This window comes from Panthera pardus, unplaced genomic scaffold (genome assembly GCF_024362965.1).
Source record: "Panthera pardus isolate Hobbes unplaced genomic scaffold, ASM2436296v1 HiC_scaffold_25, whole genome shotgun sequence".
Taxonomy (NCBI): Eukaryota; Metazoa; Chordata; class Mammalia; order Carnivora; family Felidae; genus Panthera; species Panthera pardus.
Window position 1 is genome coordinate 74,184,589 of NW_026526821.1, and position 20,096 is coordinate 74,204,684.

The window sequence follows — 20,096 nt, forward strand, 5'->3', positions numbered from 1 at the left end:
AGATCTTTGCTCACCTTCTTACTTTTCTCAGAAGTTAAACTCAAATTTCTGAGCTCATGTTTCCCACTGCTAGAGGACTTTCCCATTTCATTTACTGGCTTTTGTTTGCCAATGTACTAGAATAAATTCTTCCTACAATATGGGCCATGCTCTACCTTCCAGCCCCAACACCATGGCAAAAGCAGCCATCTGGGAGACAGAACACATGGCTGAAAATGAAGCAATAAGTGGATGAGTCCTATTCTTTCCAAAATAATTAAAAGTGAATGGTCAAATTTCATCAAGTGTGGAATATTTGGAAATAGCCTTTCGAAGGGGGAAAAATCCCCAAACAACTCTTGAGTGTGAGGATTATCAAGGAAGACGGTGCTATTGGGAAGGGATTGTTAAAAGCAGGCAAGAGTTTTTTTCTCATGTAGTCTAGAAACTGATCATGAGATTATTTGCCAGAGAATGATTTTCTAAATGTTTTTTAAAATATCAGGGTGGCAGCATAATTTGAACAGCTGTAATTTCAAAGTTTCCTCATTTTGAAGGTTAGTACTCAATCCCAACGTACAACACAATCTGACATGTCCACATCAAAACGTTCTAATTTCATTACGACACCTTCTATGTAGAACCTAATTGTTTAAATTTTAGAAAAATCGGTGAATATTTTAGGTGGATGCTTAACATCAAGTTCCTCTTATTTATCAGTGTTTGGTAAATGTTCCCACATGCTCTTCACTCTGTTTATTTTCTAGACTATCTGCACTTTGTAGGCAGCAGGTAATTAAAGTGGCAATGGAGTGCCATCTACTGGGGAAAGAGGGGGTCTCATTGCAGAGGAATGAATACTTAGAAAAAGAGAACTTGATGAATATGTAAAGACAAACATGGAAAGAGATGGAAAGTTTACATTTTGCTTAATCTGGAAAAATTTTTTTTGAACTCTCCTGTGCTTCCTTTAATAAGATACTGTGTTTTACATTAGATCAAACATTAGTTGTCAGGAGAAGCCCTAAGTCTATACTTAAAATGGTAAACCTTTGTCAAACAGCTGACCTTTGCAATCACTTAGTCCAATGTCCTCATGTTACAGATGAGAAGCAGGGGTTCAGAGAGAAGGGATGCCTCCATGCTCCCCAGCTAGGGAATGGCAGAGCTCTAGGTCCTCCCTTATCCAGGTGGTCTACTTAGATGAGTGGCCATTTGGTTATACATTATGATTGAAGGGATGTCCAGAAGTTATCCAGGGCCCAAACCATCATCTCTGTTGCTGGCTAGGCAGACTGTAAGAAAGTCTCATGATTAGAGTTGCTCCTTTGAGTAGAAGCTGGTGCTTCTTCTTTTGTACTGTTTCCATAAACACCTTCACACACACAGGGTTTTTCTGATTAGCTGTTATTTTATTTTATTATTATTATTTATTAGCTGTTTATTTTAGCTGCTTATTTAGAACATAACCAGCAGAGGGGTGCCTGGGTGGCTCAGTCAGTTAAGCGTCCGACTCTTGACTTTGGCGCAGGTCATATCTCACAGTTCGTGGGTTCCAGCCCTGCATCAGGGCTTGGATTCTTGGGATTCTCCCTCCCTCTCATCTCTGTGTTCCATCCTTCTCAAAATAAATAAATAAACTTGAAAAAAAAAAGACACTTACAAAAGACAGAAATGAGTGCTTGAAGCCAGAGATGCGAGGCAAAACCGGTATTATGCAGGCTTTAATTCCTATGAGCTTATAAGAAGTGCTCGGGGCAACAATAACCATAAAATTACTTTCAGAGTTAAGTCCTGCAACAGGTGGGGGCATGTGTGGGTCTGATATGTGAAGGGATTCTTGTGTTCTGGCCAATAATACACACACACAAAATCAGAGCTCCTCACTTCTGTTCATCTTCATTGTTTATAGAACAAAAAATGATCTTTGGGCTGAAAATCATAGAACAAACATTGGTAAAAGGAAAACGAAGTCCAGACTGGAGAAAATGTATGTCAGAGAGTAGCAGAAACACATCTGAATGCTTCCTGCATTCAGTGTTTTACCTGCATGATCTCATTTAATTTGTCCACTAACACTACAGTTTCAGGCACTATCTTATTTAGTTAGATACTATGAGCCGTGCACTTAGGGATGCAAAGCTGATTTGTTGAAGTTTTGTGTCATTAGTAGGAGGGGACAGGGCATCATTTACATCCTGGTCTCCAGATCTGCAGCCCCAGAGTTGAGCTGCTCAATGACTGCCTGTGGACCTCCCCAGGGAGGTCAGGTCTCCTGACGCAGACACAGGACATCCCAGCTTCTGTGAGAACCTGCAGAGGTACTGTGCGTCATGGTGAGCAGCTGGAGATCCAAGGATGGGAAAATGGGTTTTTGTTTTTAAACTTGTTTTTTTTCCTAAAAAAGGAGACTATAGTTTATAGAATCCAGTAATGGATTCTATAAACTTCAAAGTAGTGTGCTTTATGTGATTCTGAGTGAAATCCTAAGAGACTACTAAAGGATTATTTTAAACACCTGGGAAAGGATGCCACTGATACAGGCACTCAGCAAGCACTGTTAACACAGTCATTTAGAAAATACTGGAATCCTGGGGCACCTGGGTGGCTCAGTTAAGTGTCCGACTTTGGTTCAGGTCATGTTCTCATGGTTTGTGGGTTTGAGCTCTGCATAGGGTTCTGTGCTGACAGCTCAGAGCCTGGAGCCTGCTTCAGATTCTGTGTCTCCTTCTCTCCTCTGCCCCTCCTCTTCCCCTGCTCATGCTTTGTCTCTCTCTGTCTCTCAAAAATAAATAAATGTTAAAAAATTTTTTTAAAAACGAGAAAATACTGGAGTCCTATCCTGTGCCTGTTGCTTGGCAGCCCCCCCCCCCCCCATAAACAGAGGCCTCCCCTCAAATTAGTGATGACCAGCAGGGGAGACAGGCCCACAGATGACTGCAATGCTGTGGAAACACCAGGTAGGTGCGAGCACATGAGCACAGCTGTGAGGGGGGCCCAGGGAAGCACACAAACCAGATTAAGAGAAAGGGACAGAGAAGTTTCCTTGGGGGATGGCGGGGGGGGGGGGGGGGGTTGAATTTATTTTCCTTTCATTAAAAAGGTTTTTTGAGTTACATTTCTGTTAAATTTTTACGTTGAATTATATGAACATATGGAATTGCCTTTTTAAAAAGCCATAAATGTCCAAATACTGGCAATTTCATATGTTCCAACCTAACCCACATCTTAAAAGTCCAACAGCAGCACAACTCTTGATATCAAAAGACAGGAGTTCTCTCTCTCCATCTCCTCCTCCCAGACTTTCCTCCCCAAGGCTGTCTTGTTCAACTCTTGGAGCTGTTTTAGCTATTTTTTGGGCTACTTATTGCCACCTAATATGTTTTATTGTCATTTCTTGACTTGCCATTTTAACACTGTATGTATTGAATTTCTATTATAAAGATGTGGATTTAGGGGCCCTTGGGTGGCTCAGACCGCTGAGTGTCTAACTTCAGCTCAGGTCATGATCTGATAGTTGGTGAATTTGAGCCCCTTATCAGGCTCTCTGCTGTCAGCGCAGAGCCCATTTAAGATCCTAGGTCACCCTCTCTCTCTGCCCCTCCCTCACTTGGCCTCTTGCTCTGTCTCTCAAAAATAAATATAAACATTAAAAACTTATTTTTTAAAAAAGATGGGGATTTAGCTGTCTTAATGTCTTCACTAAAATAAACACCTGCAGTCCCTCACACTTCTTACATTGCTCTATTATAATTTCTGGTGAAATTGCTATGTTGGTATTGTTAGTGCGGGGGGGGGGGGGGGGGGGGGGGGGTGGGGAAGGGTGGGGCGGGGAGCCTGTTCTCCGCTCTTATTGTTTTCTTCAATGAGGTGGGATTTCCCCTACATATTTCTGTGTTCTTTCTTCCCCTTTATTTGGTTATTACTTTGCTTCTCTCTAGGGGAGGAGCAGATTCCTCTGGGTGGTAGACTTGGATCAGCCCTGTATCCTTCTGCCTGCTGGAAGCTGTTTGTTGCCAAAGAGCAACTTTTCCCTGGAGCACTTCCCTGTCTAGGTGGGAAGATCTGCCTAATTCTAAGGTTCAAAGCCCATTTGGCTCTCAAAACTAAACTACATTAGCCAAATAAACCTTTGTCATGAAGAAGAAAAACAAAGTGATATTTTGTCCTTCATCTGAATTCTTTACTTTTTTTTTTTAAATCAAATTATTTAAAACCTGGGTGAAGAAGAGGAAAATGATTTATGAGGTTGTTTGGAAGGACCCTACCATTACAATTATGTTTCTCTAAATTTACCCCTCTTCTCCTCTAGATGCCTTTGTTTTCTGTAGGGCTATTAACTGGCTCTGTTTACTTATTTAGCTCATCCCTAAAGGACTGAAGGCTGAAGACCCTCTATCAAGTCATCTCAAGTAATCTCTTGCACAGCCACCCTCCTCCACACCCCTCTGACCTTTCACCCTTTTCTAACTTTGGGCCTCCTCCTGTCCCTGTTCCTGTCTGTCAAGTAGCTATCTTCTCTCTCCTCTCTGGACCAAGAGCTCAGCTCCCCTTCACTAGCATCCTGGGTATTTTGCTTGCTTCTCTCTGGTGTTGAATCCCAATTTTTTAGATGACATGACTTTCTTTTTCTTGGTCTACATTCTATCTTCATGCTTAACTAATAATTTTGCTAAGTATGGAATTCTGTGTCAGACAGAATTTTCCTTAGACTTTGAAGGCACTGTTCCATTGTCTTCCATAATCCTAGAGTTATACAATTTCACAGTGATGGATACCTGGTAGGTCCTTTCAATTTAGAAACACATTCTTTTATGTTCTGGGAAGTTTTCATGCATTATTTCTTTTATATTTATATTCTTCTCTCCATTTTCTTTGATCTCATTTTCCACCCACCTATCCGTAGAACTTCTATTCTGATGTTTGACCATCTGGATTGATCCTCCAATGTTCTTGTCTTTTTTCTTATTTTCCATCTCTATGCCATCTTGTTTTACTTTCTGTGAGATTTCTAGATTTTACCTTTTAATATCGACATTGTATTCAATTCTCCTGTTTTCATTTGACCATCTCACTCCTCCCTATTCTTGGTCGTAGATCCCCAAGTCCTGAGCCCAGAGTCTGAGACCTGCCACATCTGCAGAAAGGAAACCACTTATTGGTTCTCATCAGAAGAAAAAAAATTGTAAGTATGCAAGGTGATGGATGTTAACTAGACTTATTGTTATTATTTCACAATGTATAAAAATATGGAATCATTATGTTGTGTACCTGAAACTAATCTAATGTTGTGTGTCACACCTCAATTTTAAAAAATTAAAAATAAAAATGGGGCACCTGGGTAGCTCAGCCGGTTGTGTGTCTGACTTCAGCTCAGGTCATGATCTCCCAGTATGTGGGTTTGAGTCCCACGTCAGGCTCTGTGCTGACAGCTCAGAGCCTGGAACATGCTTCGAATTCGTGTTTCCCTCTCTCTGCCCCTCCCCCACTCACTCTATGGCTCTCTTTGTCTCTCAAAAATGAATCAATATTAAACAAATTAAAAAATTAAAAAAATATAAAAAGAGGAAACCATCTGTCTCTCTTGAGCAAAGTCAGCAGAGGGGGGATGGGAGTGGACTGTGTAGCCTAGCTTCATGGGTTTAGGAAGCGGATTTAATTCCCCCCTATGTAACCTTTCAATCAGCACTCCAGTTTCCAGCCTTATTCCATATCCTGGTCTTCAAAATTAATTTATGCCTCCAATTTCTTCAGAATTAACTGATGCCTCCAATTTCTGAGGCTTTCTGGAGGTTTCTGGAGTGAAAGTATTCCATCTTGTCTTTTCCTACATGTAGGCTTGATCTTCGGCTTTCCTCAGTCTGCTAGGGTAAGGTGACACCAAGGCCTCTAGTTTCCAGCATCCAAAATTGTGTTGACATCTCCCCTTTGATGTGCTCTCTTTTCTCATAGTATTTGTCCACATGGGATTATGTCTTTTTTTAAAAATCTTTTTATCACCATTTCATTGGAATTTGGGGGAGGGATAAAAGAGTGTGCTTATCGCTCCTTATCAGGGAAATACAAATCAAAACCACACTCAGATACCACCTCACGCCAGTCAGAGTGGCCAAAATGAAGAAATCAGGAGACTATAGATGCTGGAGAGGATGTGGAGAAACGGGAACCCTCTTGCACTGTTGGTGGGAATGCAAATTGGTGCAGCCACTCTGGAAAGCAGTGTGGAGGTTCCTCAGAAAATTAAAAATAGACCTACCCTATGACCCAGCAATAGCACTGCTAGGAATTTATCCAAGGGATACAGTAGTACTGATGCATAGGGGCACCTGTACCCCAATGTTTATAGCAGCACTCTCAACAATAGCCAAATTATGGAAAGAGCCTAAATGTCCATCAAATGATGAATGGATAAAGAAATTGTGGTTTATATACACAATGGAATACTACGTGGCAATGAGAAAAAATGAAATATGGCCGTTTGTAGCAACGTGGATGGAACTGGAGAGTGTGATGCTAAGTGAAATAAGCCATACAGAGAAAGACAGATACCATATGGTTTCACTCTTATGTGGATCCTGAGAAACGTAACAGAAACCCATGGGGGAGGGGAAGGAAAAAAAAAAAAAAAGAGGTTAGAGTGGGAGAGAGCCAAAGCATAAGAGACTGTTAAAAACTGAGAACAAACTGAGGGTTGATGGGGGGTGGGAGGGAGGGGAGGGTGGGTGATGGGTATTGAGGAGGGCACCTTTTGGGATGAGCACTGCGTGTTGTATGGAAACCAATTTGACAGTAAATTTCATATATTAAAAAATTAAAAAAAAAAAAAGAGTGTGCTTAATATTACATATTTAAAGAGAATGCTCCCTGTTCCTCCTCTTCCTTCACTCCATCACTTTTTAGTTACAACTTTATTAAGGTATAATTCACATATCATGTAACTCACTCATTTACAGTTTGCAATACAGTTGGTTTTAGTATAGTCACAGAGTTGTGCGACCAACACCACAATCAATTTTAGAATGTTTTTGTCAACCCCAAAAGAAAACCTGTACCCATTAGCAACCACTGCTCACTCCCCCCACCCCCCAATCCCTCCAGCCCTAGACAACCATGAATCTACTTACTATATCTATGGATTTGCTAATCCAAGCATTTCATATGATGGAATCAGACAAATATGCAGTCTTTTGTGACTGGCTTCTCTCACTTAGCATGAAGTTTCTATGATTCATCCATGTTGTAACAGGTCTCAGTATTTCATTTCTTTTTATTAATGACTGTTATTCCATTATAATATTGGAATGGGATAATCCATTTTCCAATAATATTAATATCATCCATCTGGATATACCACATTGTATCCATTGATATAACATTGATGGAGATTTGGGTGATTTCCATTTTTTGGCTATTAAGAATAATGCAGCCAGGGCGCCTGGGTGGCTCAGTCGGTTAGGCGGCCGATTTCGGCTCAGGTCATGATCTCGAGGTCCGTGAGTTCTAGCCCCGCGTCGGGCTCTGTGCTGACAGCTCAGAGCCTGGAGCCTGCTTCATATTCTGTGTCTCCCTCTCTCTGACCCTCCCCCGTTCATGCTCTGTCTCTCCCTGTCTCAAAAATAAATAAACGTTAAAAAAAAAATTAAAAAAAAAAAGAATAATGCAGCTAGTAAACATTTGTGTCCAAGTTTGCATATGAATACATGCTTTAATTTCTCTTGAGTATATACCTGTACCTGGAATTGCTGGGTAATTATATTTAATCTTTTGAGAAACTGCCAGACTCGTTTCCAAAGTGACTGCACTATTTTATATTCCTAGCAGTAGTGCATGAGGGTTCCACATACTCTGCATCCTCACCAACATTTGTTATTGTCTATCTTTTCCATTTTGGCCATCCTCATGGATGTGAAGTGATATCTCATTGTGGTTTTCATTTTCTTTTTCCTGGTAGATAATGATATCAAGAATCCTTCCATGTGCCTGTGAGTCATTTTGTGTGTCTTCCTTGGAGAAATGTCCAAATACGTTATCCATTTTTAAATTGGACTACTTGTTTTTTAAATTATTGGGTTGTGATTACATATATATTATATATATATATATATATGCATGCATGTGATATATATATATCTATGTGCATGCATGTGTAAAATGTATTCTAGTGCCTTCTTCATTATATAATTTGCAAATTTTCTTCCATTCAGTGTGTTGTCTTTTCATTTTCTTGGTGGAGTACTTTTGCAATACCAAATATGTCCAGGGTACCTATTTTTTCTTTGGCTATTTGTGCTTTTGGTGTGATAGGATGAGTTACGAAGTGTTTCCTTCTACTCTTTTTTTTTAATGTTTTTATTTAGTTTTGAAAGACAGAGAGACAGAGCATGAGTGAGTGGGGGAGGGGCAGAGAGAGAGGGAGACACAGAATCCAAAGCAGGCTCCAGGCTCTGAACTGTCACCACAGAGCCCAACGCGGGGATCGAACCCACAAACTGCGAGATCTTGACCTGAGCTGAAGTCGACACTTAGCCAACTGAGCCACCCAGTGCCCCGTTCCCTTCTATTCTTTGGAAGAAACTGTAATAAGTTGGGATTAATTCTTCCTTGTTCTTTTTAAAAAAATTTTATTTAAATTCTTGTTAGTTAATGCACAGTATAATATTAGTTTCAGGTGTACAATATAGTGATTCAATAACTCCATACAACACTCAGAGCTCATCACAAGTGCACTCCTTAATTTCCATCACCTATTTAACCCATTCTCCCACTGACATCTGTCTGGTTACCATCAGTTTGTTCTCTGTAGTTCGAGTTCTTGGTTTATCTCTCTCTTTTTTGCCATCGTTCATTTGTTTTGTTTCTTATATACCACATATGAATGAAATCATATGGTATTTGTCTTTCTCTGGCTCATATATTTCACTTAGCATAATTCTCTCCATCTCTGTCCATGTCATTGCAAATGGCAAGATTACACTTTTTTTGGCCGAGTACTATTCCATTGTATATATATACCACATCTTCCTTATCCATTCATCTCTTGATGAACACTTAGGCTATTTCCATAATTTGGCTATTGTAGATAGTACTGCTAAAATGTCAAGATGCATGTATCCCTTTGAATTAGTATTTTTGTATTCTTTGGGAATACCTAGTAGTGCAATTGCTGTGTCATAGGGTAGTTCTATTTTGAACTTTTTGATGAATCTCCATACTGTTTTTTCAAAGTGGCTGCACCAGTTTGCATTTCCACCAACAGTGTAAGAGATTTCTCCTTTCTCCATATCCTTACCAATACTTGTTGTTTCTTGTGCTTTTGATTTTAGGCATATTGACAGGTGTGAAGTAATACCTCATTGTAGTTTTGATTTGTATTTCCCTGATGATGATTGATGTTGAGCACGAACATCTTTTCATGTGTCTGTTGGCCATCTGTATGTATTCTTTGGAAAAATGTCTGTTCATGTCTTCTGCCCATTCTTAATTGGATTATTCATCTTTTGAGTATGGACTTTTATAAATTCTTTATATATTACATACTAACCCTTTATCAGGTATGCCATTGCAAATATATTCTTCCATTCTGTAGGTTGCCTTTTTGTTTTGTGATTGTTTCCTTCACTGTGCAGAGGCTTTTAATTTTGATGAAGTCCCATTAATTTATTTTTGCTTTGGTTTCCCTTATCTCAGGAAACATATCTAAAAGGAAGTTGCTACAACTAATATCAAAGAGATTACTGCCCGTATTCTCCTCTAGGGTTTTTGTGGTCTCAGGTCTTTAATTAATTTTGAATTTATTTTTGTGTTTTTACCAAACACAAAAGTGGTCCAGTTTCATTCTTTTGCATGTTTCCGTCCAGTTTTCCTACCACCATTTGTTGAAGAGATGGTCTTTCCCATTGGATATTCTTTCCTGCTTTGCTGAAGATTAATTGACCATACAGTTGTGGGTTCATTTCTGGCAATTCTGTTCTACTGATGAATGTATCTATTTCTGTGCCAATATCCTATTGTTTTGATCACTTCTTTAATTGTTTTGAAAGAATTCACCAGTGAAGATATGCTGGCTTGCACTGTTCTTTGTGGGTAGTTTTACAATTACTAATTCAATCTGCTTATTATAAGTCTCTTTAGATTTTCCATTTCTCTTTGGGTTAATTTCAGTAGTTTGTGTCTTTCTAGGAAATTTTCCATTTCATCTCCTTCCATTTATGTCTATTTTTCCGAGACATCAGGAGTAGAAAAATCTAGGTCAAGGTAATATGGTGGTGTGTCTGGGCTTCAGTATTCTGTATGAGATTGTGCAGGTTGTAATGATTTGAGCTATCCTCTTCTAAGTTATGTGGTGCACAAGTTGTGGGCAAACATGGTGGAGATCTTAAATAGCAGATGTGTTAAATGTGCCAACTTTGGAGACAGACCATCTGGGTTTGAATCCTTTTTCTACCACTTCCCAGAGGCTTTGGGAAAATTACTTAATCTAATTAGTTAATAGTTTTCTTCTATTTGGGGCACCTGGGTGTCTCAGATGATTAAGCGGCTGACTTTGGCTCAGGTCATGGTCTCACAGTTCCCTGAGTTCGAGCCCCACATTGGGCTCTGTGCTGACAGCTTAGAACCTGGAACCTGCTTTGGATTCTGTGTCTCCTTCTCTCTCTGCCCCTCCCCTGCTCATGCTCTGTCTCTATCTCTCTCAAAAATAAACATTTTTTAAAAAGTTAAAAAAATAATTTTCTTCTATGTAAATAATAGTATTTTCTTTAGGGTTTATTATCTGTGAGGATTAAGTGACACAACACATGTAAAGTGCTTAAAATAATGTGTGATTCAGTAAATTTTATTTCTTATTTGTATTTATAGCCTTCACTATATGCTTCCTGAGGTTAGAAATGGGATTTTTTTTCTTTTTTTTTTTTTTTTGTTGCTGAAAGCTTGGTACCTATCAAAATGCCTGGTCCATAATAGGAGGTCAGTATTGTTTGTTTAATGTTTTCATGTCAAAGAACTGGACTGAAGGACAAACTGCTAGTTTAGGTATTGATTAGAGCATTGGTTGATAATGAATGCCAACTAGAAGAGACCAGAGGTATGATGAAGCTAGCTTGGCCCTTGTTGGGATTAACAGAGTTATACATGGCTTAAATAAAGTCGTGGAGCATATACCTATAAAATTTGCACTTGACATAAAGTTATGTGGGAGAACAAAGTTTGGGTAGGTATGTATTTGTGTACACACATTCCTCTTCTTGGGTCCTAAAATAACAACTGCATAAGTAAACAACAGAAATGGGTGATTTACAACAACACAAAAAATTCTAGGGGTTCTTGCCAATAATAAATTCATTATGAATTAACGGTTGAGAAACAATAGCAATCTGAAAGTACAATCATTGTGTGTGGAACAAGGGAGGGGACAGGCACACACAGAGGTGTATTGTGGCTTCACTCCTTTGCAGCATTTGAGGGGAAAATTCTACTATTTCTTCTAATAAACTAGATATAGACCCTCAAGCAACAGGCAACAGACAATCTGTTTTATGAATATGATAAGCGTATTATTTCTTATGCTCTTAGCAGACAGGTTGCTGTATCCTAGGTACAGCATGTCCTCATGATTGATATAGGGATGCATTCTCCTGTCACTGAATTATCACTGAATGGGAGTTGGCCTTTTTTGTAGGCATAAGACTTAGGCTCCTCAGATTTCACACAAAGTTGTCAATCCTATTTTCAGCCCAGTTGAACTGAAACATGGAACAAGGGTACCTGTTAGAACTCACTAGTACTCAATTTCTTTCAAAACTGGAACCAAGAGAAATAATATTAATGGAAATCTAACATGAAGGCTATGTAATCTATCCATACACACTCTAAAATTTGTCCCTGAATGAAGCCTATGAGAGAGTTAGACTTGGAAAGCAGTGTTGTGTGGTTCATGTGGAATTGCTATGATTTCATGGACTTTGGCATGAGAGTATCAAACTGTATATATTAAAGATTGTTGTAGGAAGCAACCTTATGAGGTATGTCTTTGACTTTATATTATTCAACATTTTTTCATTATAACATGGTTTCCTAGAATAATTGTTTGAATTCAGCCTGGAAGAGAGGTTTTCCTGGGAAAAAACGATAGAGGATGTAGTGTTGGGGAGGGACAAGGAAGCATTAGAGGTGAAAAAGTACAGTGTGTACATGGGAAGTGATGGTTATCTCAGTGTACCTGGAATGAGGCATACAACTAGGACTGGAAAATAGAATATACCTATATTGAATACAGGCCAAAGAATGGATGTTATCTGGGAATAAAAGGAACATCACTCATTTGTAAGAATATGATTTCAGTGCTTACTCTTTGACAGGTACTGGATGTAGAGTGACAAATAAATGGACATAATGCTTGACACCCTAGAGCTATTATGACCAGTGAGACAGAAAATAATCTAGTAAGTAAAATCCAATAAGGAAATACTTACGTTCTCCCTTTGGATTCAAAGAACTGGTTGCTAGGAGAGAACAGAATGAAAGAAATCTTTAGAAAGGGTGAGTTCATCTCTGAGGAGATGACATTGAGCCAGAGACCTGAAGGATGAGAGGTGGAAGCAGGCGGAGAGGGGTGTTGGTGCAAAAAGGAACAATGGTTGAGAAGGCACTGGAGTGGGAACTGCTCAGGGAAGGAAAAAGACCAGCGAGGCTGGAATATGGTGAGGGAGGAAGGAAGCAACAGGGAAGATGGGAAAGTAAGCCACACCCAGTCATGTAGAAAACATAGTATTGACTGGGAATTATTCTAAGTACAGGCACGTGGGTGGCTCAGTCGGTTAAGCATCTGACTTCAGCTCAGGTCGTGATCTCGAAGTCCATGAATTTGAGTCTGATGTGGGGCTCTGTGCTGACAGCTTGGAGCCTCAAGCCTGCTTCAGATTCTTTGTCTCTCTCCCTCTGCCCCTCCCCCATTTTCTCTCTCTCTCTCTCTCTCTCTCTCTCTCTCTCTCTCAAAAATAAATAAAAACATTTTTTAAAAAAGGAAATATTCTAAGTGCAAGGAGACGCTTTTTACAGACTTTTTGAAAATTCCGTGTGTGTTTTTTGTGTGTGTGTGTGTGTGCGTGTGTGTGTGTATGCACGTGCATGCATGCATGTGTGTTAAGATCCACTGATAACTCAGTACAAGGTTTGGATTAGGGCATTTTGTAAAAAGCAGGAAGAATTGGAAAGAAGTTAAGGCTGGGCAGTCAGAACTTTTGCTAAAAATGTTAGCAAACGTTTTTTGTAAAGGACCTGATAGCAAGTATTTTGGGCTTTGAGGCCAGTCTCTGTCTCAACCGCTCAGCTTTGCTATCATAGTGTGAAAGTACCCATCGATGACCCAGGAATAAATGAGTGTGGCTGTGTTCCAGTAAAACTTTATTTACCAAAGTAGGTGGGGGGGGGGCAGATTTGGTTCTGGGACCTCAGGGCATTAAAGATGTGCCAGTGGGCATGAAGAGCAAGGATAGTTCAGGAAGGAGCTAGGGTGAATTGTGAGGCTTCATGACTCCACACAGGAGCTGAGATGGAAGGCTTCTAGAGATGGGGTTTAAAGCCTCGGTTACAGAGAATGGTGGTATTATTATTAGTAGTAGTGGGGGTCTATGGAAATCAGGACCAAAAGCTGCTTTTAGAGGCAAATTATGCATTTGCTTTTAGTTTCTACACAGTTTCTACCAAATTTTCAATTGCATTTGGCCAGTGTGGAAACATCCAGAAGTCTGGCAGTTGGAAATTATATCCAAGGCTCATGCAGGTTGTGAGCAAACTGTGTACTGGATCCCTTGTCTCTTTTTGAAGGCGGGATGATTTCTCTGATTTGGCCCACAAATGGCTATGATATGACTGTCCCTTTTACCATTAAGGGGCACTCTCTGGAAGGTAAAGATTCAGCTGAAAAAATGCTCTCCTCTCGAAAGGACTTTGAAAGTTTTATTCTCTTTACAGTGATGCATTTGTGTGTGAGTGAATGTGGTAAAAACCATTGCAGAGGCCACAGAAAGTGTCACCACCTAGACTCTAAGACCTGATCTTTACTGCCCACCTGCTTATACTCACCAACCTTTGTCCCACGTTTTTCCTGAAAAGCAAAACCACCCCTCTGATGGTAAGGACTGCCCTGACAAGACCTCCTGCCAGACCAGACCACCCAGATCACTTTGAACTTAACCTCTGACACACACCTGCATAGATGGAACATGGAGTGGGCTCTAGAATGACTAATGACTACCTTTACCTGATTATAATATTAAAATCTGTGTCCAGGAAGGAGCACAAGCATCGTTTACATAACATACAATGTGTATATAAGCATGTTTCCTTAAGATGCATGTGTGACCTTATGCCCACCTCCGCATATGATGACAAGGCTTCCCTATCTGAATATTCATCATTACCTGAAATAAAATGAATCCATTCACCCTTGCTCAAGGAATCCCAGGTCTGGATTCCTGGAGTCACAGCCAGTCATTCCCTGTGTTCTCCTTACTTGCTGCAAATAAAGTTTATTTTGTACAACAACTCAACCTGGTGCAGTTTCTGACTCACCAAGGGAGTGAACTTATGTTGGTTCCGTTACAAAAGGTCAGTAATGCTTCTGGCTCTCTGCAGCTAGCACCAATCACCAGATGCCACATGTGATTTGGACGCCATGTCTTCCCCAAAGAAAACTGTCTCCTGGAGTGGTTTTCCCAATTTGGGGTCACCCTTAGTTTTAGCATATCTGTGTCTTAAAATATATTGCTATCCATCACACTGATACACTTTGCATTTGTTTATTATTTAAATCCTGGAAGATACATTTGTTTAGTATAAGATGCAAAGTATGCCTGAAAAATAACCTGAAGCTATTGTAGCAGAGGATGGGAATCAGGGGGTGGCTTTGCTTCGGATGGCAGCATGGTTCTTACAGAATTCTGTGCTTTGCGTTTTATGGGTGGGTTTGGCAAACTGGGGGGCAATTGTACTCTTTGATGCAGCCCTAGGGTTAGAAAACTGGAGTAGAAAAAGGACAGGTGTAGTTAACATCAGGCCTCTTATACACCTTAGGATAGTTGTCTAGCATAGTGAGACCTTTCATAAATTCTTGCCCTCCCTTTTCCTCAAACGTCTGTTCTAAAACCTCCCTGTATCCTATATTCTCATTGGGGTGGCTGACCCTTACAATTTGCCCCCAGTGGTCATGTCTGAGCCAAGTTATATCTTCCTTTTCCTGTCCCCTTCTTTTGGAGGAAACTCCTCCTCTCCCACAACCCCTCCTCCTATGATATAAACAAGGACTGTCATCATTTTACAAGTCCTTAGCTCCCTGGCCACAGTGATGGGTCCAGAAATGGCCCATGAGTTTTCCCTTGTAGGTTTTTAAATGGGAATTGCCCCACTCTGGTGACAGAACAGGGGCAAGTTTGCAGCGGTTGTGCCTTGTCCACAGCTGGGTAACAAGAGCCTGTGTGCAGACAGAGAGGATGAGGAGCGCCCCAGGAGAACAGCATGAAGGCAGGGCCGGGGGAGCCCAGGGGATGCTCAGGTATCTGTTTTCTGCTGAGGTCTTTAGGGCCGCTCTCCCTGTTCTGCTCAAAGCTGGGGAGATAAGCTTTCTCTTTGATTCTCTGATTCTCTGAATCTTACAGCAAATCCCTTGTTTGCTTAAGTCATTTAGAGTTGAGGTTCTTTAATTTGCCATTTTATAAGGTTTTGGAGTATGGGACCAAGCATCATAATAAAGTATTCTTCCACAGTCACACCATCAAAACAGTCATCTATTCTGATTGTTCTGAATGGATGAGTGGAGGCACCACCTTCATGTAGTTTATCAGAATTAGCCTCATGACATTCAGAATTTGAGACAGGGGCTGTCCCTGAGAGCATAGGCCACTAGAACACTTGGGACAGGTCTTGTGATGAGAAATCCCATTCTATAGCCTAATGATAGCTAGCTAAGGAGGGATAAATGGGGGAGATGATCTGGAGTCTGTCTCCCCAGAAAGGGTGTTTAGTTCTGACTTTGTGCTGGGAGAAAGACCAGTTCGACTCTCTTGGTTTTCCTTCAAGCGGCCCCAGTCCATTGGTCTATCTTTATTGTTCACTACTGAGACAATCTGACTACTGAAACTTTCCCTGAAGATGTCTTCTGCTTTCTTGCCTCTGTCTTAAAACAGAGTTCCCCTCCTCCCCTCACTTCTACACCTACTGAAATCCTATGTATACTTCAAAGCTTATTGAAATTGACACACTTTCTATGAAGCCAATCTTATTGATCCAGCTAAAACTAATCTCTGCCTCCTTAATTTACAATAGGGATTTTATAGTGCCCTTAGCATTTATGTATTACCTCTTCCAGTAGTCACAGGTACTCATTCTCATGCCAGTTTGTAAAACATTAGGTCAGGATGTTGGCCTATATAATTTCTCCTTGTTTTTTTTTTCATTTAATTTATTATTTTTTTTAAATTTACATCCGAATTAGTTACCATATAGTGCAACAGTGATTTCAGGAGTGGATTCTTTCATGCCTCTTACCCATTTAGCCCATCCCCCCTCCCACAACCCCTCCAGTAGCCCTCAGTTTGTTCTCCATATTTATGAGTCTCTTATGTTTTGTCCCTCTCCCTGTTTTTATATTATTTTTGTTTCCCTTCCCATAAATTCATCTGTTTTGTATCTTAAATTCCTCATATGAGTGAAGTCATATGATATTTGTCTTTCTCTGACAGACTAATTTCACTTAGGATAATACCCTCTAGTTCTATCTATGTAGTTGCAAATGGTGAGATTTCATTCTCACCATTTTCATTTCATATCTTGTTTCATTTCATATCTTGTTGAGGATTTTTGCATCCATGTTCATCAGGGAAATTGGTCTATAGTTCTTTTTAGTGGGGTCTCCTGGTTTTGAAATCAAGGTAATGCTGGCTTCATAGAAAGAGTTTGGAAGTTTTCCTTCCATTTCCATTTTTTGGAACAGCTTCAAGAGAATAGGTGTTAACACTTCCTTAAATGTTTGGTAGAATTCCCCTGGAAAGTCACCTGACCCTGGACTCTTGTTTTTTGGGAGATTTTTTTATTACTAAATTGATTTCTTCACTGGTTACGGATCTGTTCAAATTTTCTATTTCTTCCTGTTTCAGTTTTGGTAGTGTATATGTTTCTAGGAATTTGTCCATTTCTTCCAGATTGCCCATTTTATTGGCATATAATTGCACATAATATCCTCTTATTATTGTTTTTATTTCTGTGGTGTTGGTTGTGATCTCTCTTTTCATTCTTGATTCTACTTATTTGGGTCCTTTCCTTTTTCTTTTTTATCAAACTGGCTAGTGGTTTATCAATTTTGTTAATTCTTTCAAAGAACCAGCTTCTGGTTTCATTGATCTGTTCTTTGGTTTTTTTTGGTTTCAATAACATTGATTTCTGCTCTAATCTTTATTATTTCCTATCTTCTGCTGTTTTTGGGTTTTATTTGCTGTTCTTTTTCAAGCTCTTTAAGGTTTAAGGTTAGGTTGTGTGTCTGAGACCTTTCTTCCTCCTTTAGGAAGGCCTGGATTGCTGTATACTTCCCTCTTATGACTGCCTTTGCTGAATCCCAGAAGTTTTGGGCTGTGGTGTTATCATTTTCATTGGCTTCAATGTACTTTTTAATTTCTTCTTTAACTTCTTGGTTAGCCCATCCTTTCTTTAGTACGATGTTCTTTAGTCTCCAAGTATTTGTTATCTTTACGAATTTTTTCTTGTGGTTGATTTTGAGTTTCATAGTGTTGTGGTCTAAAAATATGCACGGTATGATCTTGATCTTTTTGTACTTGTTGAGGGCTGATTTGTGTCCCAGTATATGGTCTATTCTGGAGAACATTCCATGTGCACTGGAGAAGAATGTATATTCTGCTGCTTTAGGATGAAATGTTCTGAATATATCTATTAAGTCCATCTTGTCTGTGTCATTCAAAGCCATTGTTTCCTTGTTGATTTTCTGTTTAGATGATCTGTCCATTTCTGTAAGTGGGGTGTTCAAGTCCCCTCCTATTATGGTAGTATCAATAAGGTTTTTATGTTTGTGATTAATTGATCTATATATTTGGGTGCTCCGCATTTGGAGCGTAAATGTTTACAATTGTTAGGTATTCTTGGTGGATAGACCCCTTCATTATGATATAATGCCCTTCTTCATCACTTGTTGCAGTCTTTATTTTAAATTCTATATTTTCTGATATAAGTATGGCTATTCTGGCTTTCTTTTGTTGACCATTAGCATGATAGATGGCTCTCTATCCCCTTACTTTCAATCTGAGGGTATCTTTAGGTCTAAAGTTGGTCTCTTGTAAACAGCATATAGATGGATCTTGTTTTCTTATTTATTCTGTTACACTATGTCTTTTGATTGGAGCATTTAGTCTATTGACATTTAGAGTAAGTGCTGAAAGATATGAGTTTATTGCCATTATGTTTCTTGTAGAGTTGGAGTTTCTGGTGGTGTTCTCTGGTCCTTTCTAGTCTTTGTTTAGTCTTTGTTGCTTTTGGTCTTTTTTTTTTTTTGTCTTTTTTCCCCTCAGAGAGTCCCTCTTAAAAGTTCTTGCAGAGCTGGTTTAGTGGTCACAAACTCCTTTATTTTTGTTTGTCTAGGAAACTTTTAATCTTTCTTTCTATTTTGAATGACAGCCTTGCTGGATAAAGAATTCTTGGCTGCATATTTTTCTGATTCAGCACATTGACTATATCCTGCCACTCCTTTCTGGCCTGCAAAGTTTCTATGGATAGGTCTGCTGTGAATCTGATCTGTCTTCCCTTGCAAGTTAAGGACTTTTTTTCCCTTGCTGCTTTCATGATTCTTTCCTTGCCTGACTATTTTGTGAATTTGACTATGATATGCTTTGTTGATGGTTGGTTTTTGTTGAATCTTATGGGAGGCTTCTGTGCTTCCTGGATTTTGAAGTCTGTGCCTTTCCCCAGGTTAGGAAAGTTTTCCCCTATAATTTGCTCACATAACCCTTCTACCCCTTTTTCTCTCTCTTCCTCTTCTGGGACCCCTATGATTCTGATGTTGTTCCTTTTTAATGAGTCACTGACTTCTCTAATTCTTAAATTGTGCTCTTTTGCCTTAGTATCCCTCTTTTTTTTTTTTCTGTTTCATTATTCTCCATAAGTTTGTCCTGTATATCGCTGATTTGCTTCTCTGCCTCATCCATTCTTGCCACTGTGGCATACATTTGAGATTGCAGTTTAGTTATAGCATTTTTATTTCATCCTGACTAGGCTTTACTTCTTTTATCTCTGCAGAAAGAGATTCTAATCTATTTTTGACCCCAGCTAGTATTTTTATTATCGTAATTCTAAATTCTGGTTCAGACATCTTGTTTGTATCTGTGTTGATTAAGTCCCTGGATGTCTTCTTTCTTTTGGGGTAAATTCCTGCAGAGTTCTGTGGTTTGGGTTGTGCAGATTGTTGCGTTAATCCTCAAATCAGTTTTCTAGGTGTGCAGGATGGTTTAGTGTTGATCTGGCTGTATTTCATGGACATGAGATGCAAAAAAAAACTTCCATGCTGTTCTGCCATCTTGGCTCCTCTCCCCTATAATTTCTTTTTATTTTTAAGTTTATTTATTTATTTTGAGAGAGAGGGAGAGTAAACATGAGTGGGGGAGAGGAAGTGAGAGAGGGAGTGAGGGAATCCCATAGCAGGCTCCCTGCTGTCAGCTCAGAGCCAACTCGGGGCTCAGTCTCATGAACCATGAGATCATGACCTGAATTGAAATCAAGAGTCAGATGCTTAGCCAACTGAGCCACCCAGGCACCCCTGGCCTATATAATTTCTAAACTCTTGCAGTAATTCTGTAATTCTGTAATTTCTGTAATTCTATAACTGTTCACAAACTTAGGGTGCAGATAAGGCACATCTTTTTATATTTTTAATGATTACCATAATATCTCTTATCTCTCATTATTTTCCAGCTTTATTGAGACATAATTGACATATAACATTGTGTAAGTTTAAGATATACAACTTGTTTATTTGATATACTTAACTGTTCTCAAGCAATTACCACTAGAGCATTAGCTAACACTGCCATCACCTCATATACTTTCTTTTCTTTTTCTTTTTC

At 39.5% G+C, this 20,096-nt stretch overlaps 1 long non-coding RNA gene across 3 annotated transcripts in view; it reads left to right on the top strand.

Annotated features, from left to right (window-relative positions):
* LOC109253582 (uncharacterized) overlaps positions 1-20,096 on the top strand; it is a 75,489-nt gene that overhangs the window by 35,869 nt on the left and 19,524 nt on the right. For all 3 annotated transcript variants that reach the window (XR_008417853.1, XR_008417852.1, XR_008417851.1), the window contains exons 3-4: positions 3,921-4,034; positions 5,077-5,164. This is a non-coding gene — a long non-coding RNA (uncharacterized LOC109253582). The remainder of the gene's footprint in view (positions 1-3,920; positions 4,035-5,076; positions 5,165-20,096) is intronic.